The following is a 17,080-nucleotide window of genomic DNA, read 5'->3' on the forward strand; positions in this document are numbered from 1 at the left end:
TTATTAAATAAAGATTAAATTTTAAATGTATATTTAACAATGTACTGTAAGATTTTAATCCATATTTTATGCACGTATATAAAATAACTAGCATCCCTGTCGGGACATCGTCCGCGATAAATGGTTATTTGCGTTTCCCGTCGTGCTCAATTATTTTTTTATTTTATGTTATTTAGTCAAGTAACTGTAGGGAGGTGCACATAGTCGCATCGCACAAGCAGTAACAGTTGCAGTATCTGTGTTGGTTGACCCGCCGCACCGAACACCGTCGCACCCCTTAAAAATCGAAATTAAAAAAAAAACCGATATTGGTTTTTAGATATTTATCTAAAGATTATTTACACGCCTAAATTTAGTGAATATCTCGTTTAGTATAGTCAGAAATGGAAAAGATTTGCAATCATTATTCAAAACATTTTTACCTTTCTTCACCCCTTTAAGTCGAATTTTGAAAAACGTAAAAAATTGGTTTTTAGATATTTACATGAATACACCAAAAGTAACTTCTAACATCTTCATTTGTTACAGAGAACCTAAAAATATAGTCGGACTGAAAAAAAATTCCATTTTACCCTTTTAAACTCAGAATTAAAAAAAAAAAAAACAGTTTTTACAATTCACATGAAGATTGTACACACAAAAATTTAGGTTGATAACTTTATTACCGAGAAATTAAAAAAAAATAGTAAATCTCATTGTTATACCATTTTACTCCTTTAACCTAGAAATTTCATAGAATCCATTCTTAGTGTGCACTTACACCGTAGAAACAATGTTTACAAATATTTATCAAATTATCTCCAATAATTTTTGGTGGGCGTTGATTATGAATCACTTAGGACATATTCTTTTATATCTACACTAGCTGCTCAGCCAGGAATCGCTTCGCTTTACACTTTGGGGTGTAAAAGAAGATTCAGTTTGTGAAAACTGATTTGTCTATAGTAATCATGTAAAAATACATAACTTTAACTTTAGTTATAAAATTCACTAAGATTTTACAAAATAATTGTAACTGTTTTCCACACAACCCATGAGTTACAGCCAAATGTGCGTTTTTTTACAGTCTTGAAAATTCTTTCAAGATAAGATGCATTTTTGCGTGCCCCACATAAACTGCGTATTACGAAAGATTACTGTAAGTAAAATATTTTTACTATTTGTTTTTCCGGTACTTTAATTATTCATTTCGATTTCTTATTTCTATTTCATAATTTTAACGTTAGTCCTTGTACTGGTATCAAATCGCTGTTTAATTTTTTTTAATTGGTCGTACCGTTCCCGAGATATAAGCATATTTGAATTTTTAAAATTGGTTATACGGTCTCGTAGATATAATTGAATTTCGGAATAATATAATCTCCGGATAACTGGATAATCGAAAATATAGAAGAAAAACATAAAACCACCCTTGTAATAAATGAAATATCTTTGCTGAATTATTTTTGGTATACCTATGGAGTCCTTAATCTTGCATTTCAAAGAAATCAACTGCTATTTTATATATACTAGTACATTAGTGATCATTCTATTTTTTACAAAAGAGATTATTTTTAGGAGCAAGTATTACTTTATCTACGTAGAACTCTATGGACAAATCTATCTTCAACTCTATGAAAAATATGAGATCAACACTCTGTCAATCTTAAATTTTCGTTCGATCATTTCCCTACTACATGAAGTTTCTTTTACATTTCAAAATACGGGTATGACATTAATTTCTACATACAACTCTATGCCTAAATATATTTATGTTGAGCTAATGTTTTTTGCAAACCATTTATATACTATATAAACGAAAGAGATGCGATGAACAAAATGTATCACAGTTTATTTTTATATAGTATTCTTAATAGTGTTTCGTATCTTACCGAATTCATCCTGTAGAATACGTTGTAGGATAAAAACAACAAATCACGTATTAAAATGGGATCCCTATTGGAAAAAAGGAATCGACCAAGTAACCCACATCGTTAATCGATTTATTTTCACTCGAAAACACACGGGACTTTGACCATGCTTGACCGGTCTTATTTATTATTTATATTTAACAAGTATTCACCTGACCATCACAAGACATGTACTAACGAATCGGGATTTTCCGCTAGTAATCGGTATATTCCGGTGCCAGTAAGCTGAGGGGAACGGACACACATACAAATAACCTTTAGTAGGTATGATTTAGATTTCAATCTCTTAAGAAATATGAAGAAAAGTTATGTTTTTTACTAACAGATTGTACAAAAAAAAAATTGTTTAATTTAAAAATACGAAAGATGTAAGGACAAAAGCATAAATAACTGAATAATACGCAAAAAAGGTAAATAAGCTTATAAACAGGTCGCAATCTCAATATATAGTTTAGTAGTTAGTCTTGTCCGAATTCAGGAATATCATATATTAGGATCCTAAATGATGAAAGTAAAACAGTAATACGCCTGGGATTTTATCATAGAACGGTTATAATATCTAATCTAAGATAACAGATAAATAATTTCAAATATCAGTATAATTATTACAAAGAAAATTATTTTTAAGATGATAATCAAAATGTAAAAAATAGTATATTTTCAAATACGATGAGTAAATACATAGAATTTCATTTCACAAAGTCCTCTATATCTCAACCAAGGTGGTAAATGGTTTAAATTGAGGTAGACATCACCTGTCTCTCTGAGGTGAATCGATTCTAACCTCATTAACCATGAATAACCAACTAATTTGTAAACGAACTGAAATATCATACGTGATCATGAGAAAATCCTTTACAAGAACAAATTCATAATTTAATTAATATTAAACGAATTTTAAATTTACGAACGCTAATAAAAATAAAAATAATTCAATTCAATTTAAAATAAAAAGGTAAAACGTATTGATAATATATTGCACGCTTTCCAAATAAAGTAGTTTTAAACTGAAAATAAAATGTTTAACAATAAAATAAATTAAAATGAGAATATTTCGCTACATTTGTTTTTAAATTAATCGTTTTCGCTTGAGATATTAATAATAACTGAAAAGACTGTATTTATGAGCCACATCGAACTTGTCATTCAATTACACCTAATGACAAAATAAGAGCACTTTAATTAAGTATGAACTACAGTAAAGTTTATAGTACTAGTAAATGAAAAAAAATAAAAAAAAAAACAAATTATTTCAACTAATAAATACATTATTTAACTTATATATAGATAATTAATAAAAATAAAAAGGCTGTCTGTAAAATATAAAGTGAAGAATCATCTTTAATTTAATTAATCGAATACAAAAGCAAACAAGTAATTTTAGTTTCTAATATAATATTAAATTAGTATAATAAAAGAATACTACTATTATAATAAAAAAAAGCTGACAACACAGTTGTAGGATTTTCCCGTCACGCGGCTTTATTCTGATGCACGGCTTATACACACAACTTAATTAAAAATATTTATCATTTTATTTAAATATATTTTTTGTTTATTTAATTTAATGATTCTAACTAAAGCGCACGCGCGCGCATAGCGTATTTCATACGCTCGGGTGTGGCGGTACTAGCGGCCATTTTAAATACTTTTTTTAACTTTAAATATTATTTTTTTTATTTAATTCTATCGCTCACTTTTTTTTTAATCTCCTGATCCATCGTTAGGTATTACTTCAGAGGATGAGATGAATGATATGTAGCGTGTGTGAAAATGTCATGCCTGACCGGAATTCGAACCCGGGACCTCAGGATGAAAACCCAGGACCTTTACCGGTCACCTGTGACCTTACAACATAGAAGACGAATACAGCAAACCCACCGGATTGGTCTAATGGTGAACTCGTCATCGCAAATCAGCTGATTTTGAAGTCGAAAGTTCTAAGGTTGAAATCCCAGTAAAGGCAGTTACTGTTACATGGATCTGAATTAAACTAAACAGTAAAAGAAAAGAAAAACATAACTACAGCAGCTGTACGTCAGTGTCACACTAGCGCTCCTTGTGGTGAGAGGGGGCACTAATGACTAACTACATGCACTTAGTTTATTAGTTTATTTAGACCATTTTTGGGATAGAATGCGATTTTGCAAAAACATTTTTCTTAAATATTATTTTTTAATCGTTAACAAATGTGCCTAAGAAAAATGAAACCTTAATTAGGCAAAATCTCAAGAGACAGAGAGTGACCTTGCTCTACAGTCACACCCCCTTCACCTTTTGAATTGAAAATTTAATGGCATCAATGCCCCATATATAGAAGTAATCTGACGAAATTTGATCAAAATTGGTCGAGTAGTTCTGAAGGTGTGCAACACCGAACACACACACGTACATGCGAACATTTCCATCCGGTTTTTGTTTTTTTGGATTCCTTACGTCGCAAAACGTAAAGATCCGATGAAAATCGCATATACCCAAATTGGACTGATTAAAATTCTTTCCCTTCTATAGCTATAGCTATAAGCGGAAAAGTAAAAATTTGTCAACAATGTACATTAAATTATTAATTAGAATTTTAAAATTATATACATTTATTAAATTTAGTAATAATGACTTCAAATAATGGTAAAATGTTTTAAAATCTCGCAAAAATATTGCTCTAGAGCCACACTAATTACATAAATTCCATTTATCCTCCCCTATCGTTATAAAAATGAAAAAACTTTTCCTTACTGCATTCATTTTATCTAAAGAAAATAATTATAAAAACTATTCTACAATACAACCCATTTAATTTTAAAGTGAATAATAACGAATAGTCAGTGTAATAAAATAGGCCTAAATCACGGTTTATTACAGCTGAGAATATTAAAGAACGTCCTGATAGAAGCAGAAGCTTGGTTGCTGGTCCACGTATCTCAGAACACAGCAGGCAGACGGATCGCTGCACGAAACAAACAGTAACGTCGTTATTATTTTTTTTACAACAATAAATTTTGAGTTATGTATACATCATTAATCCCACGGTTTCCCGTTTATCATTACAAATGTTGTTCGTAAGCCATTTTAGTTAAACAAGAGAAACTAATACTGCACCTTATTTTTATTGCTTTTTTATTAATAAATTTTAAAATAACTTCTTTTACAGTTTTATAAGCATTCCATAACAAGATATAAAGCTTTAATTAATGAATAAAAATATTATGCTTACGATCAATTAGTGATAACAAGGACATGACTGATGAAACGAACCCTCTATGCTGATTTATCAAAGAAAGCAGGCAAATCCTCTTATTATAATGCAAAATCTTAGTGCTGTGGGAATGTTTATCAAACAATCAGTGTTGATTGGCTAGCAGTTAACATTCACTTATCACTAACTCACATATTACCAATAATACACTGGTAACCAAATCTCAGTTATTTTTATTGTATTTTTGTAACTGTAACAACCAAATAAAAAGAAAAAATACCTATCAAATTAGCTATTACCCAGAGATTAAAATATTAATTTTAAACATATTCTAATCATGATAACGTCCTAATAAAAAAAAGGAAAGTAATCTTCATCAATCGGTATCAGAAATCATTAAAACGTTAAACATATAATACAATTCCTGGTTTTAACAATGGAATACTTTTACTATAAAAAAGCTTATAAAATGATCTGAAGTTTTTATTGTTGGGATTATTTTAAGTTTGTCCAAATGAGGAAAAATTCACCAATATCGTAACCATAATTTACTTTCTGATTTTATTTAGTAGATAAAATGGTTCTGAAGCACATCTGAATCATCATTGTAATCCGAAAACGTTATATATTAACCATCGCATGCTGTTCCCAATAACCAGTTTTTAATATTCTCATTTTAGGCAAATTGAAAATTGTGAACGGGATTCTGAATTAATGAAATTTTCGTAATCTACAGTAAATTGCAGCAATGTGATAAGCGCTAAATAATTATTAATGTAAAATAATAAATAGTAAATAATTAAACAATAAATACTATTTTAATTGTAAATACTAATATTATAGTTATTATAATTACTGTAATAGTAAATAATTATTACTGAATCAATAGCCCCATCCGTTATCAATCAATTTCACAATATGAGTTTTACGTATTATTGTTATCATTATTACCATTACAAACTTTAAATTGAATAAAACAATTCAAATCAACAGGTAGATAAACAAATACATTTAAAACATTAAAAGAAAAAACAGACATTCTAAAACCTGTAAGCTAAATTTAAATTCCACTGAAAATTTTGATTCATATTTAAATATAAACCCAACTAATCGCTACCAGATTTTAACAGTAGCTTCATCATGTAATCCGGAGTGTCATAGGCTACATTAAGATGAAAAATTATTAATTAAAACGTTTAAATAATAAATAATCCGTTACAGTGCTGCACTTCTCATTCGGGACCCTAGGTGGCAAGTAGCTAAACTGTCATTTTCCTTTCTTATGCCGAGCCGCTCCCAAGATATTTTTCAATAGATATATGTAAATATATAAAGTTTGTCTGTTTGTTTGTTCTCGCATCACGCGAGAACAAACCAACCGAAATTTATAGGATACACTCGTGTTATCCCAAGAAAGGTAGTAAGCCATCGATCGAGGGCCTAGCTATCTTGAATAAAGAGACAATAAAAAAATATTCATTATTTGTTCACCACCAGGGAGAGTGAAGTTGTGAATTAAAGATATTCATTAAGAAAAGAAAGAGATTAATATTTTTACTTCGTCATTATATTTCTGCCACCATGACAAAGAAATAAGCTATGAATTTTTCGTCATCAAAGGTACTTTAGTTAACATAGTTATTATTATTCTGTCTTTTGTAATTTAGTTTCTTTTTCAGGTTTCTATAAAGCCTGAATACTTTAATTGTTATTTATCATTATTACTATCACAATCAAGAGAATAATGAATAGTGTGAGGGTTCAGGGGACGGAGCCGTCTGGGAATGGCAACCGAAGCGAGCTCTGCGGCCCTGGGGGTAGGCCCCGTGGCCCCGGAAGGCTCCAAGGAGACCCTGAGGTGGCTCCGGGGTTCCCCTAGACCTGGACCTCGAGGTTCCAGGATCCCGCTAGACAAGCCGGCTAATATATATATATTTAACTAAGAAAAAGTTACAAGTAATACACTGAACAGCCGTGTTTTGCTTAAAACACGTAACCGTTCAATAGAACAAGTTTAAAAAATAATGTCAAATATCAAATATGTACTACTAATCAGGCAAGCATAAGACTGGAACTCACGCTTATTTAGACATTTACTCATTTATAATACTAAGAGGGACAAAATAACTAAAATTTAAACCTCTAAATACATCAAAATACGAAAACCACGCTATTCTACTATACAGATGAGATGACAAAAATTAAATTTTCTACTTGCTGTCTTTGAAGCTCGTGAATAATTAACTGCCAATTCCTTTTTACATTCCTTTCTAAAACTTAAAATAAGATTTAAGATAATTAAATATAATTATCATGATGCTTCATTAAATTTAACTGGAGAATATGAAAATAGGGAGATTTTAATATTAAACACCACTCCGCGGCGGAATGGTAGCGTCACTGCTTTTTATCCCGAGGTCCCAAGTTCGAATCCCGGTAGTGCATGGAATTTTTCATACGCTACTACAAAACTTCCATCTCATAATCCCATGCACAAGCTTTAAGCTTATGTGGTACATTAATCATCAAAAAAATAAAAATAAATAAATAATCAAACAGCATACATAAAATATTTGAAAAGTTAAAGGATTGTAACTTAATACACCTATAAAGAATATTAGAAAATAGTAGCTAAGAGAACTGGTGAGAAAAATTTCTTTAAATATCGATTATTTACTTTCCGACAGTAATAGCGCCAATATATTAGAGAATAAAAGACAATTTTAACATACGACTATAAATACATTTTATATAGCTATTATATATTATATAATATACTTACATTGATTCTATTATATATTAGCTTTATATAACTAAAACTTCTACAATCTAACAATTTACCAAGGTAATATTTGTAAAGTTTATCATCACAATAGCATTTCATTCATAAATTTAGGGTGAAAATTAAAAAAAACGTTTCAGGAAGTTCAGATTCTCTTAAGAAAACTTCAAAAATATTACTTTGACAAAACCAATAGTTCAGGTAAAATATAAAATGATAATTTAAAGTAAACTAAAATCAAAAAATATTTCAAAACAGAAGAATTTTGATTAACATGAAACAGAAAATAATCACAGATAAATACAATCGAAAACTTACCTTGGGATTGCCTGAAGATTTTGACTTCATGATTCTCTCTGGATCCAACGTTTAAAAGAGCAACTGAACAAAACAGTTGCATTGTTGCCAGACCAGCTGAAACAAGAATTAAATGCTCCTAAATATGTTGATATTACGAATAATTACACAAACAAATTTTTTTTCATAATTTGTAAATAAAGTATGACAGAACAAGAAAATAGTATGTACATTAAAATTTACAGCAAATTTTATTGCTGTATTATTGTATTTGTGAAATTGTATTATTACGAAACACATTCGTAATAAATAATGTTAAAAATGGCAATTTCAATACACACATTCTTACGAACACCGTAGAAAGTATTTGGTTCCAACTTCCTTCAATCTAAAGCTATTGTATTCATTTCTTTTTCATACAGACTGGCGCCAAGTCTAAGAACGAAATGAATATTTCAGATATTCTTGGTATAAGATTGAAATATAGTAATTTTACAGTTTTAATTTTTATTTTAATTATCCTTCTTTACATTGATTCTAACCATTAAAAGAATTTAAATTTAAACTCATTACTTCATTTATCTAATTCTTCAGAAAAAACTGCAATTCATCTCTAAGTGCTTAAATCTGTATAATGATCTGATTCCGAATTTTAATAAATAAAAAGTTATCCACATGTTACAATAAAACAGGCACGACACAAATGTGCGCTAATGTTAGATATTAACTCATATAAACAGTTTTAATTTACAGTCGATTATAGTTTAACGAATTGTAATATTTAACGGTTAAATACAAAAAACCGTGGATAGACCGTGCATCACTTAAGTACATGTGGATGGCAAATGACAAATATGCTAATTCACGAAATAATATGAGGGCATCGCGTTAGTTTGAGTATGAGTCTGTTACGTGCCACAATCGAAAGATTGAATGATTCGATGTAAGAGACAAGTTACTTTCCAACAAGAATCCCATGCCAAGCTCACTAAATGATGCGGAAAGTGATGAAATGTTTGCATCCTTCTCAACACGTTTATGATGAACATCTATAAGACCTCCGAAATAAAACTAACATTACTCTTAAAACTGTAGTGTTTATTCACCAACGTTTTGAAATAACTAACAGTAATACTTTAAGTGAGTAAAATAATAAGTAATAATGAATAATAAATAAATAATACAGTGAGTCATAATAATCACAGTACAACAAAAAAAAAATCTCCTAAGAATGAGAAGAAAACAGTTGTATAGAGTAAATCGCGAAGAGAGAAACCCCGTTTGAAAAAAGATTTTATCGGATCGCGTTAATTAGTTATTAACGATTAAAGTTAAAAATCTTTTGACTGTCAACCATATGATTTTTTGATATGTGTGTATTGGAAATTTTATACAGAATATGAATTTCTGAAAATTATATAAAAAAAGAAAACAAGAAGAATATTGCTGTCTGAAAAATAAATAAATAAATCGAGAAAAGGTGAAATCGGGAAATACCTTCAAACAAGTGTTAACGATAAGCTATAAGGGTAACAAACAGCGGTTTGCCGTAGCATTTTTGGGCCGCCGTAATCCCTACAATAAAAGGTAACAACAATTCCGTATATATATTATATACGGAATATTTTACATGGAACTTCATAAAATTTAACCTTTCCCTTTTACCCTTTCTCCCTTTTTCCGTTTTCATTTTTACAATATTCAATTTCCCTTTCCGCACTTACCTTTCCCTTTCCCCAATTTCCCCCCTTTCATTCAATTTTACATTTCCTTCCCCCATTTCTATTTCTCTTATTCCTTTTCTTTTTTTCTCTTTTCACCTCTACATTTCCTTTTTTCATTTTTCATTTTCCCCTTCTCTTTTTACTATCTTCCCTTTTACCTTTTTCGATTTTTGCCTTTCTTCCTTTTGCCCCCGCGCAAAAAACGGTTCAGTAGTTTTTTAGTCTATAGCGGACACACATATCGGAAACATTGAAATGGAATCGTAAAATATTTAGTATAGCGTGTGTTGCTTAAACGTTCAACATGTTTTAAAATGCGCTGTTTTAAAAAAAAAAAGAATTTTTTACCTGTTACAGGTTTATCATCTCAGGTGCATAAATAGTAGTAGGTATATAAAAACATGCGCGTATTCAAATGCAACATTGTGTCAAAATTTCAAAGCAATCAATGAAGAACTTTCGGGGATTTATGATTTTGAACAAACGAAGATTTACATTTCTATTTTATTTCAAATATATATATCGATATAATAATATAACAAGTATACACCTGAACCTGACCATCACGAGAAATGTACTAACGAATCGGGATTTTCCACTACTAATCGGAACATAACGGTGCTATGCTAAGGGGGGCGGACACACACACACTGGACTCATATACAAATGTCCTTTGGTAGGGTAGATTATAGCCAAAACCAATACTAGCGACTGTCGTATCACTTAAGAAATTTCTAGCCTTTGGATACGGTTAAAATAGAAAACATTTTCCAAAATTTCGATTTCAACATAATTTAAAAAAATTTATATATTTTTTTTAAATTTTACTTACTCTTTGATTAACGTGCAATTTTGTAATTCGTTAAAGAACATGACATTCTAATACAGTAATGTGATACAAATAATTATTAAAATAAAAGTTTTGATAAATTTACTATCATATATATACACAGCCGAAAATTTCGTTTGGATCGTGGCATTACTAGATTTTTAATTAGGGTTAAGTAATCAGTATCAACCGGTGTTATTTTAAATTAACTTATACGTACAAAGTGACAGAAGAATCGTTTTAGAAATTTAATTAAAACTTATCGTTACTAGTTGAAAAATTTACCAAAATATTTTTTTCTTACGCTTTTATAATTCTATAATCTTTTACACCAACTAATTTGATTCTATTCAGATGTAAAATAAACTACCAAATGTTTGTTTTTCCTCTAATGGTAAGAAAAAACTTTTACAAGTACACCGTATCTTAACCCTCAATACTTCATACCGGGAATCAAGAGTAAGACCGGGGATGTGCGTGCGGGAATCAAAATTTAATATCGGAAAATGTAATTAGGAAATAAACTATAAAGGAATTTAAATTATTATTATGACAGAAGATACAGAAATTGGCTCTCATAATAGCCAGAAAAGCTACGACTACCAAATTAATTAATTAAATAACACACAAAGATGTTTCAAACATTACAGTAACATACGCAGTGGACACAATAAAAAAGGATATCATTTAAGTTTTCAGTATTTTAATAATTTATTGCTCAGTAAAACAAATTAAATTCTCAATATTTTATTTATAAGTAGTAAAGTATTTTTTTTATTAAATTTGCACAGCAAAATATTCAAATTGTAAAAAGCGCATAGTATTAAACTGAATGGGCCAAGCAAAACAACGTAATTTTTTAGTAAAAAAGAAATACATTTTTTCAATAAAATGTCATTTGTTAAAAATTAATTTTCCTTCAACTAGTTGCTGGCAACACCTGATCGCGAAGCTGTACGCACCCAAGCTTTGATAAGCACCTCTCTCTCTTTTTTCTGTTTAGTCTCCGGAATCACCGTAAGATATTATTTCAGAAGATAAATGAGGATATGTATGAATATAAATAAAATGTAGTCTTGTACAGTCACAGATCGACCATTACTAACATGTGTGGTTAATTGAAACCCAATCATCAAAGAATACCGGTATCCACGATCTTGTGGATACGCTTCATAACTTCAAAAAACTTTTTTAAACAGTAACAGTAATTAAAAATTTAAAGCCATAGTGGACGAAATAACTCATTAAGAGAGCGATGGAAGCAAAAGTGACAAAGGAGAAATTAAGAAATTACTAGGAATAAAAGGCAGTGGAAGACAGACAAATTATGAAAAAAACGATTTTCCGGATAGAGCTCCAGGGCTAGAAGCTGTGAAGAAAGAAAATATATGGAGCTTTCATTATAAGAATACAGATACTAAGGAAATGTAAGTGAAATTATTTAGATGCAATCGGGTAAAATATCGAGAACAATAATGCGATGCAACCTAAGTTAATCTGACCTAATGTGAGTATTAAATTCTCAGTTTCTTCTTTTTTTATAGTTAAAAGTTCTTAAAATGTTATACTTAAAAGTTCGTTTATACTTAAAATAAGTATAAAAACTAACCTAGTTTAATTTTTTTCTTTTCCCGAATTTATTCTTCTTTCTTTTTTTTAATAAATGTTTAGAATTTTTACTTAGCGTTTAACATTTTTTACCGGTATTTAGTAAAATTACCGAACATTTATTGTTTTACTGAGCATTTTACGAGTTTGCCGAGCATTTAGTTTACCTTGATTTTTTTTTTATGGGTATCTAGTATTTTACTGATCAATTAAATTAAATACTGCGAATTTGTACTTTGCGTTTAGTTAAGTAAAATAGTAGCGATTTAATTTATAACGAATAAAAAACATATGATAGAAACATTAAGTTAACATTAAACATAGATTATAGTTACAAATACGAAAACGTAGAACAAAAACGTAATAGCTTTTATATCTCGACAGCGAATCACGGGGAAATGACAATGCACATAAATTATAAACAAAGATATGACATTTTACTTTGCTGTTCAGCATATATCAGCAAATTAAAAATATGCGATTTAAATGAAAATAGTATAATACGAGAGGTTATCTCTAAAGTAAAGACAGTTTCATTGTAAAAACATTTATTCTGAAAACTTCATAAATATGTTTTATTTCTCTTAAACTACATACATTATACTACTTCTCTATATAATCGCCTCATAAACTAAGACATTTATCGTAGCTATACGAGTACAACGGCTTCAATAAACCCTCGTCGTATTCTTCTGCCGCCAGTCCGTTTAGCCGCTGTTTGGCAGCATATTTAAGTTCATCGTCTCCTGCGAATTGCTTACCGCTCAAAACTTCTTTCAATTTCCCAAACAAATGGTAATCAGAAACAGCTAAGTCCGGGCCATGGTGGGTGATCGTAAATTTTCCATCCAAATGTTCTCAGTAAATCACGTGTCGGATCCGCAATATGTGGACGTACATTGTCGTGCAGCAGGACGACGCTGTCGGTCAGCCGCCAACGTCGCAGATTTTGAATGGCGTGCCGTAACTTATGTAGAGTTTCACAGTAGGCTACTGCATTTATACTCGTTCCACGTGGCATGAAATTAATCAGCAGTATACCAAACCTAACCCAAAAGAATGTGGCCATCAGTTTGCGTCCAAATGGCTGTGGCTTGACCTTTGTGGGTCTGGTTGGTGATTGAGGATGACGCCATTATTCACTTGACTGCCGTTTCCTATCTGGTGTACAATACAAAATCCTTGTTTTATCGCCAGTAACAATTAAATTAAGCAACTCATCACCTTTTTCTGTGAAACGCACCAAATATTCCAAAGCAGATCCCATTCGGATTTTTTTCTGACGTTCCGTTTAGACATGCGGCACCCAACGTGCACAAACCTTTCTGAAGCCTAAATGGTCATGAAAAATGCGATCGATTAGAGCTCTTGAAACACCAGGAAAAAGAATGCCATGTCGGAAATCGTTAAGCGACGATCTTTTCTGATTTCTTTATTGACGCGTATCAGCAACTACTCGGTGATTATCGAGGGCCTCCCCGAACGTTCTTCATTATGCACATTAATTCTGTTCTTTCTAAACGTTTCACATCATTTTCAGACATTTCTTTCATTCATTACATTATCATAGGCAGTTGGCCGGCTTAAAGTTTTGATGGTTTTAAAAACTTATGAATCCATGTATTTCACAGTCAGCGCCAACATCGATTTTCCTATTCATTTTATAACGTAATAACTTACAGGTAATCAAAGATAGTACAATGCGACAACTTACAGATAACAATGCAGTGTATATATTACTAGCGTGGCCATGAACGACCTAGGTTCGCCAAATTTAAAGAGAGAAATTTCCCAGCGGTCTTTGCTTAAGAGATATCCCTCGTAAATACATTCTATAAATGTTATATACATAATTATAATCAGTTATAAATACTTAATTTGTATACATTAATTAATCGAAAAATTAAATCCAACGCAAAAATTTTGTTTGCATTATAAAATTTGTTTCATTAAATCATTTTAAAAGCAACTATTAATTTCATCCACAAGAGAAATGGTCTGCCTCAGTCTAGTGTAATAAAACGAATGTAGACTACCACAATACTTGTGTGTTTAGTTCAAGTGGTCGGTATCTACCCTCATCGTCCGTTCAGAAAAGCCAAGTTGTTTCGGCTCATTTATCTCTTCCACATAAACTCTGAAACAGCAGTATCACAATCTACAATTTCCCATCCCACTGGCCAGGTCACTACTTCGTAAACAATTGCTAGTATTATCACACTGATTTATCAGCGACTTTCGTTAAAATTATTTTGAAAGTTGTCTGTGTGTTAGTAGAAACAAAATACTGATAAAAAAATTTTTCACAAAGTGTACGTTTATTTTTTATTTTCATTACGTTTTATTAAAAAATATATATATATATAAACAACGGGCTATAAGTGCAAATCTATTTAAAAATAAATAATATTACAGAGGATATGTATTAAGGATTTTTACTCGATTTAAATGATGAATTTTGTTTACAAAGAAATTTCATAGTTTAATTCTATTAAAATAAATACAACATTATTTTACATCTAAGTTTATTTATATAAAAAAAATCTGATGTGGCGATTACATTACTTCCTTGCCCGCTTATTAAATTATATATACACATTTTTTTAAAGTGAAAAGTACATAAAATTTTATTTCATTAATCACTTCTGATATTTTTTTCACATTTTTTTTTAATTGTTATTATTGAATTATTAATTATTGTAAAACGCTTTTTAACAATCAGAGGTTAATAATTAATTATTATTATATTTATATTAAGAAAAAAAGTTAAAAAAAGGAGAAGTAGTCTGATTTGAACCTATGTGCCTTCCTCAACTATGATTCAAATATCTCATTAATTAAACTTCTATTTGGCTATAACAATGGAACCAATAAAAATAAGTACCACTTATATCGTTGAAAAGCTGTCAATGAGGGCTTATTATTAGTTAAGACAAAGTCCAAAATCCAAATTTCTTTTGATTTTGAGTTTTTTTGGACACTTTTGGTTCATTCAATTGCAATCAAAACAGAAGACGTCACGCCGAAATTAGTTAAAATGGAATGAGGGATGATCAAAATGGATATTTCCGTTGAAACCTGAAACCCGTAATTTTTCGCGATAAGAGTACTTCTTTACTTCGTACAAGGAAGTAAAAAATGAATACATATACAGTTTTGGGTTTTTAGTTTTAGTATTACTAAGTCATATAATGATCTCCCAGGTATTATTTATTTTATCGACATTTACAGGGTTTAATTTATAAATGTAAGAATTTAAGATAAAGATTTTGATCTGTGTCGATTTTAATTATTAACATCACAAGAATATTTAACCAATAATTATAAAATTTGTCGTGATTTTTCTTTTAATAGGAAGTTACATTATATTAAATTTTTAAGTGAATTCCAATGAGATGGTGCAGTTTTTCATTAGTTTCTTTAAATGATGCGTTTTCAATCTTTATTAAAGCCAAAAACTAGATTAGACAGGAGTTTTTTTTAATTAAAGAATTACACAAAATTATTGATATCTTAATCTATTCATAAAAAAAACTCGGTATCTTTTGTTGGTACTTACCACTCAAAAATTCAATAATAAAAAAGAATTCCAAATTGAAAATAAAAAAGTTCCAAATTCAGGGTTGAATTTATGTGATAATCGTAAATCGCACTCGTCTGTCTTTCTTGTATAACTCTCTTTAAAGCCTTTCTTCAAGTCAATCTCGGTCCATAAGGTCTAAAAAAACATTCATTGATCTTTCCCACACTTCTTTTGGAAGTCTAAATTCCTTTTCAAGAATGTGGAACCAAATAAACGTAGTTAGCTGCCCTCGACCACCTACCAAAAAGAATAAGTATTCAAATTTTGTGGGGTGACAATAATGCTAAAACTCTGTCTTCTTATTTATTGTTTTATCGTTCTAAGGAATCTCATCCGCATTAAACTGTATTTCAATAAAAGTCCAAGATTCTATACCGCAAGTAAGCATCGGCACATTAAAGGCTTGAATAAAGCAATTTTTGTTTCTTATTTCTCTTTCTATTAACGGCATACATCAATCATTATTAGCCTCTAGATTATTTTCTTTAAATTACTCACGTATATCGTACCGTATTCCAAAATATGCTCTTTCTTTTTCTGAAGATCTGTTTTAAAAAAGTTTCACCACTGTTCAAAATTTTATTCTCATTTCCTTTTTTTTTTTGTTTTGGACTGTCCAAAAGTCAACACTTGTTTTGTTGGTATGAGGATAGTATTTTTGGTGTTTAAGAAATCAAACAAGGATGATCTAACTGCATACTCTAATTGATGGGTTTTTGTGTGAGATCTTCAGTGTTAGAGGAAGGCGCACGAATCGCTCTTCCGCGACTCGGTTAATTTGATAGTTAGGGTTGTATGTTATGATAGACTGAAGTTATGGTCAGATTGGTTACTGTGTTGTGTTACCAAGTTTAGGGGGTTTTAAAGACGAGACCTCCGGTAAATCCCTTCAGATCTTGAACGTTGGGGGGGGGGGGGGGGTTAGCGTGGCGACCGAGTTATCACAAGGCGGGTGTCTTCCCCTACGGAGCTCAGGATGTCCAAATGTTGCAGTTTTACAGTCTATGAACTCCTTCAATAATTACTCTTCCTTTCTATTTATTCCTTTTAGATTTCTAGTTACAAAAATTACTGTGTGAAGACATCTCCAGTTTTTTAACATAACTCCAATCCAATATCTCCTATTTTTTATTTTTGTTTTTGCGTATTCTTTT

At 30.3% G+C, this 17,080-nt stretch overlaps 1 protein-coding gene and 1 long non-coding RNA gene across 3 annotated transcripts in view; one reads left to right on the top strand and one right to left on the bottom strand.

Moving 5' to 3' along the window:
• The window catches only part of Mthfs (methenyltetrahydrofolate synthetase), a 281,274-nt gene that overhangs the window by 99,550 nt on the left and 164,644 nt on the right, over positions 1–17,080 (top strand). The window lies entirely within an intron of this gene.
• LOC142322001 (uncharacterized) overlaps positions 8,204–17,080 on the bottom strand; it is a 127,696-nt gene continuing 118,819 nt past the window's right edge. Inside the window, exon 3 of the long non-coding RNA XR_012755756.1 lies at positions 8,204–8,299. This is a non-coding gene — a long non-coding RNA (uncharacterized LOC142322001). The remainder of the gene's footprint in view (positions 8,300–17,080) is intronic.

Source organism: Lycorma delicatula, chromosome 3 (assembly GCF_047948215.1).
Source record: "Lycorma delicatula isolate Av1 chromosome 3, ASM4794821v1, whole genome shotgun sequence".
Lineage (NCBI taxonomy): Eukaryota > Metazoa > Arthropoda > Insecta > Hemiptera > Fulgoridae > Lycorma > Lycorma delicatula.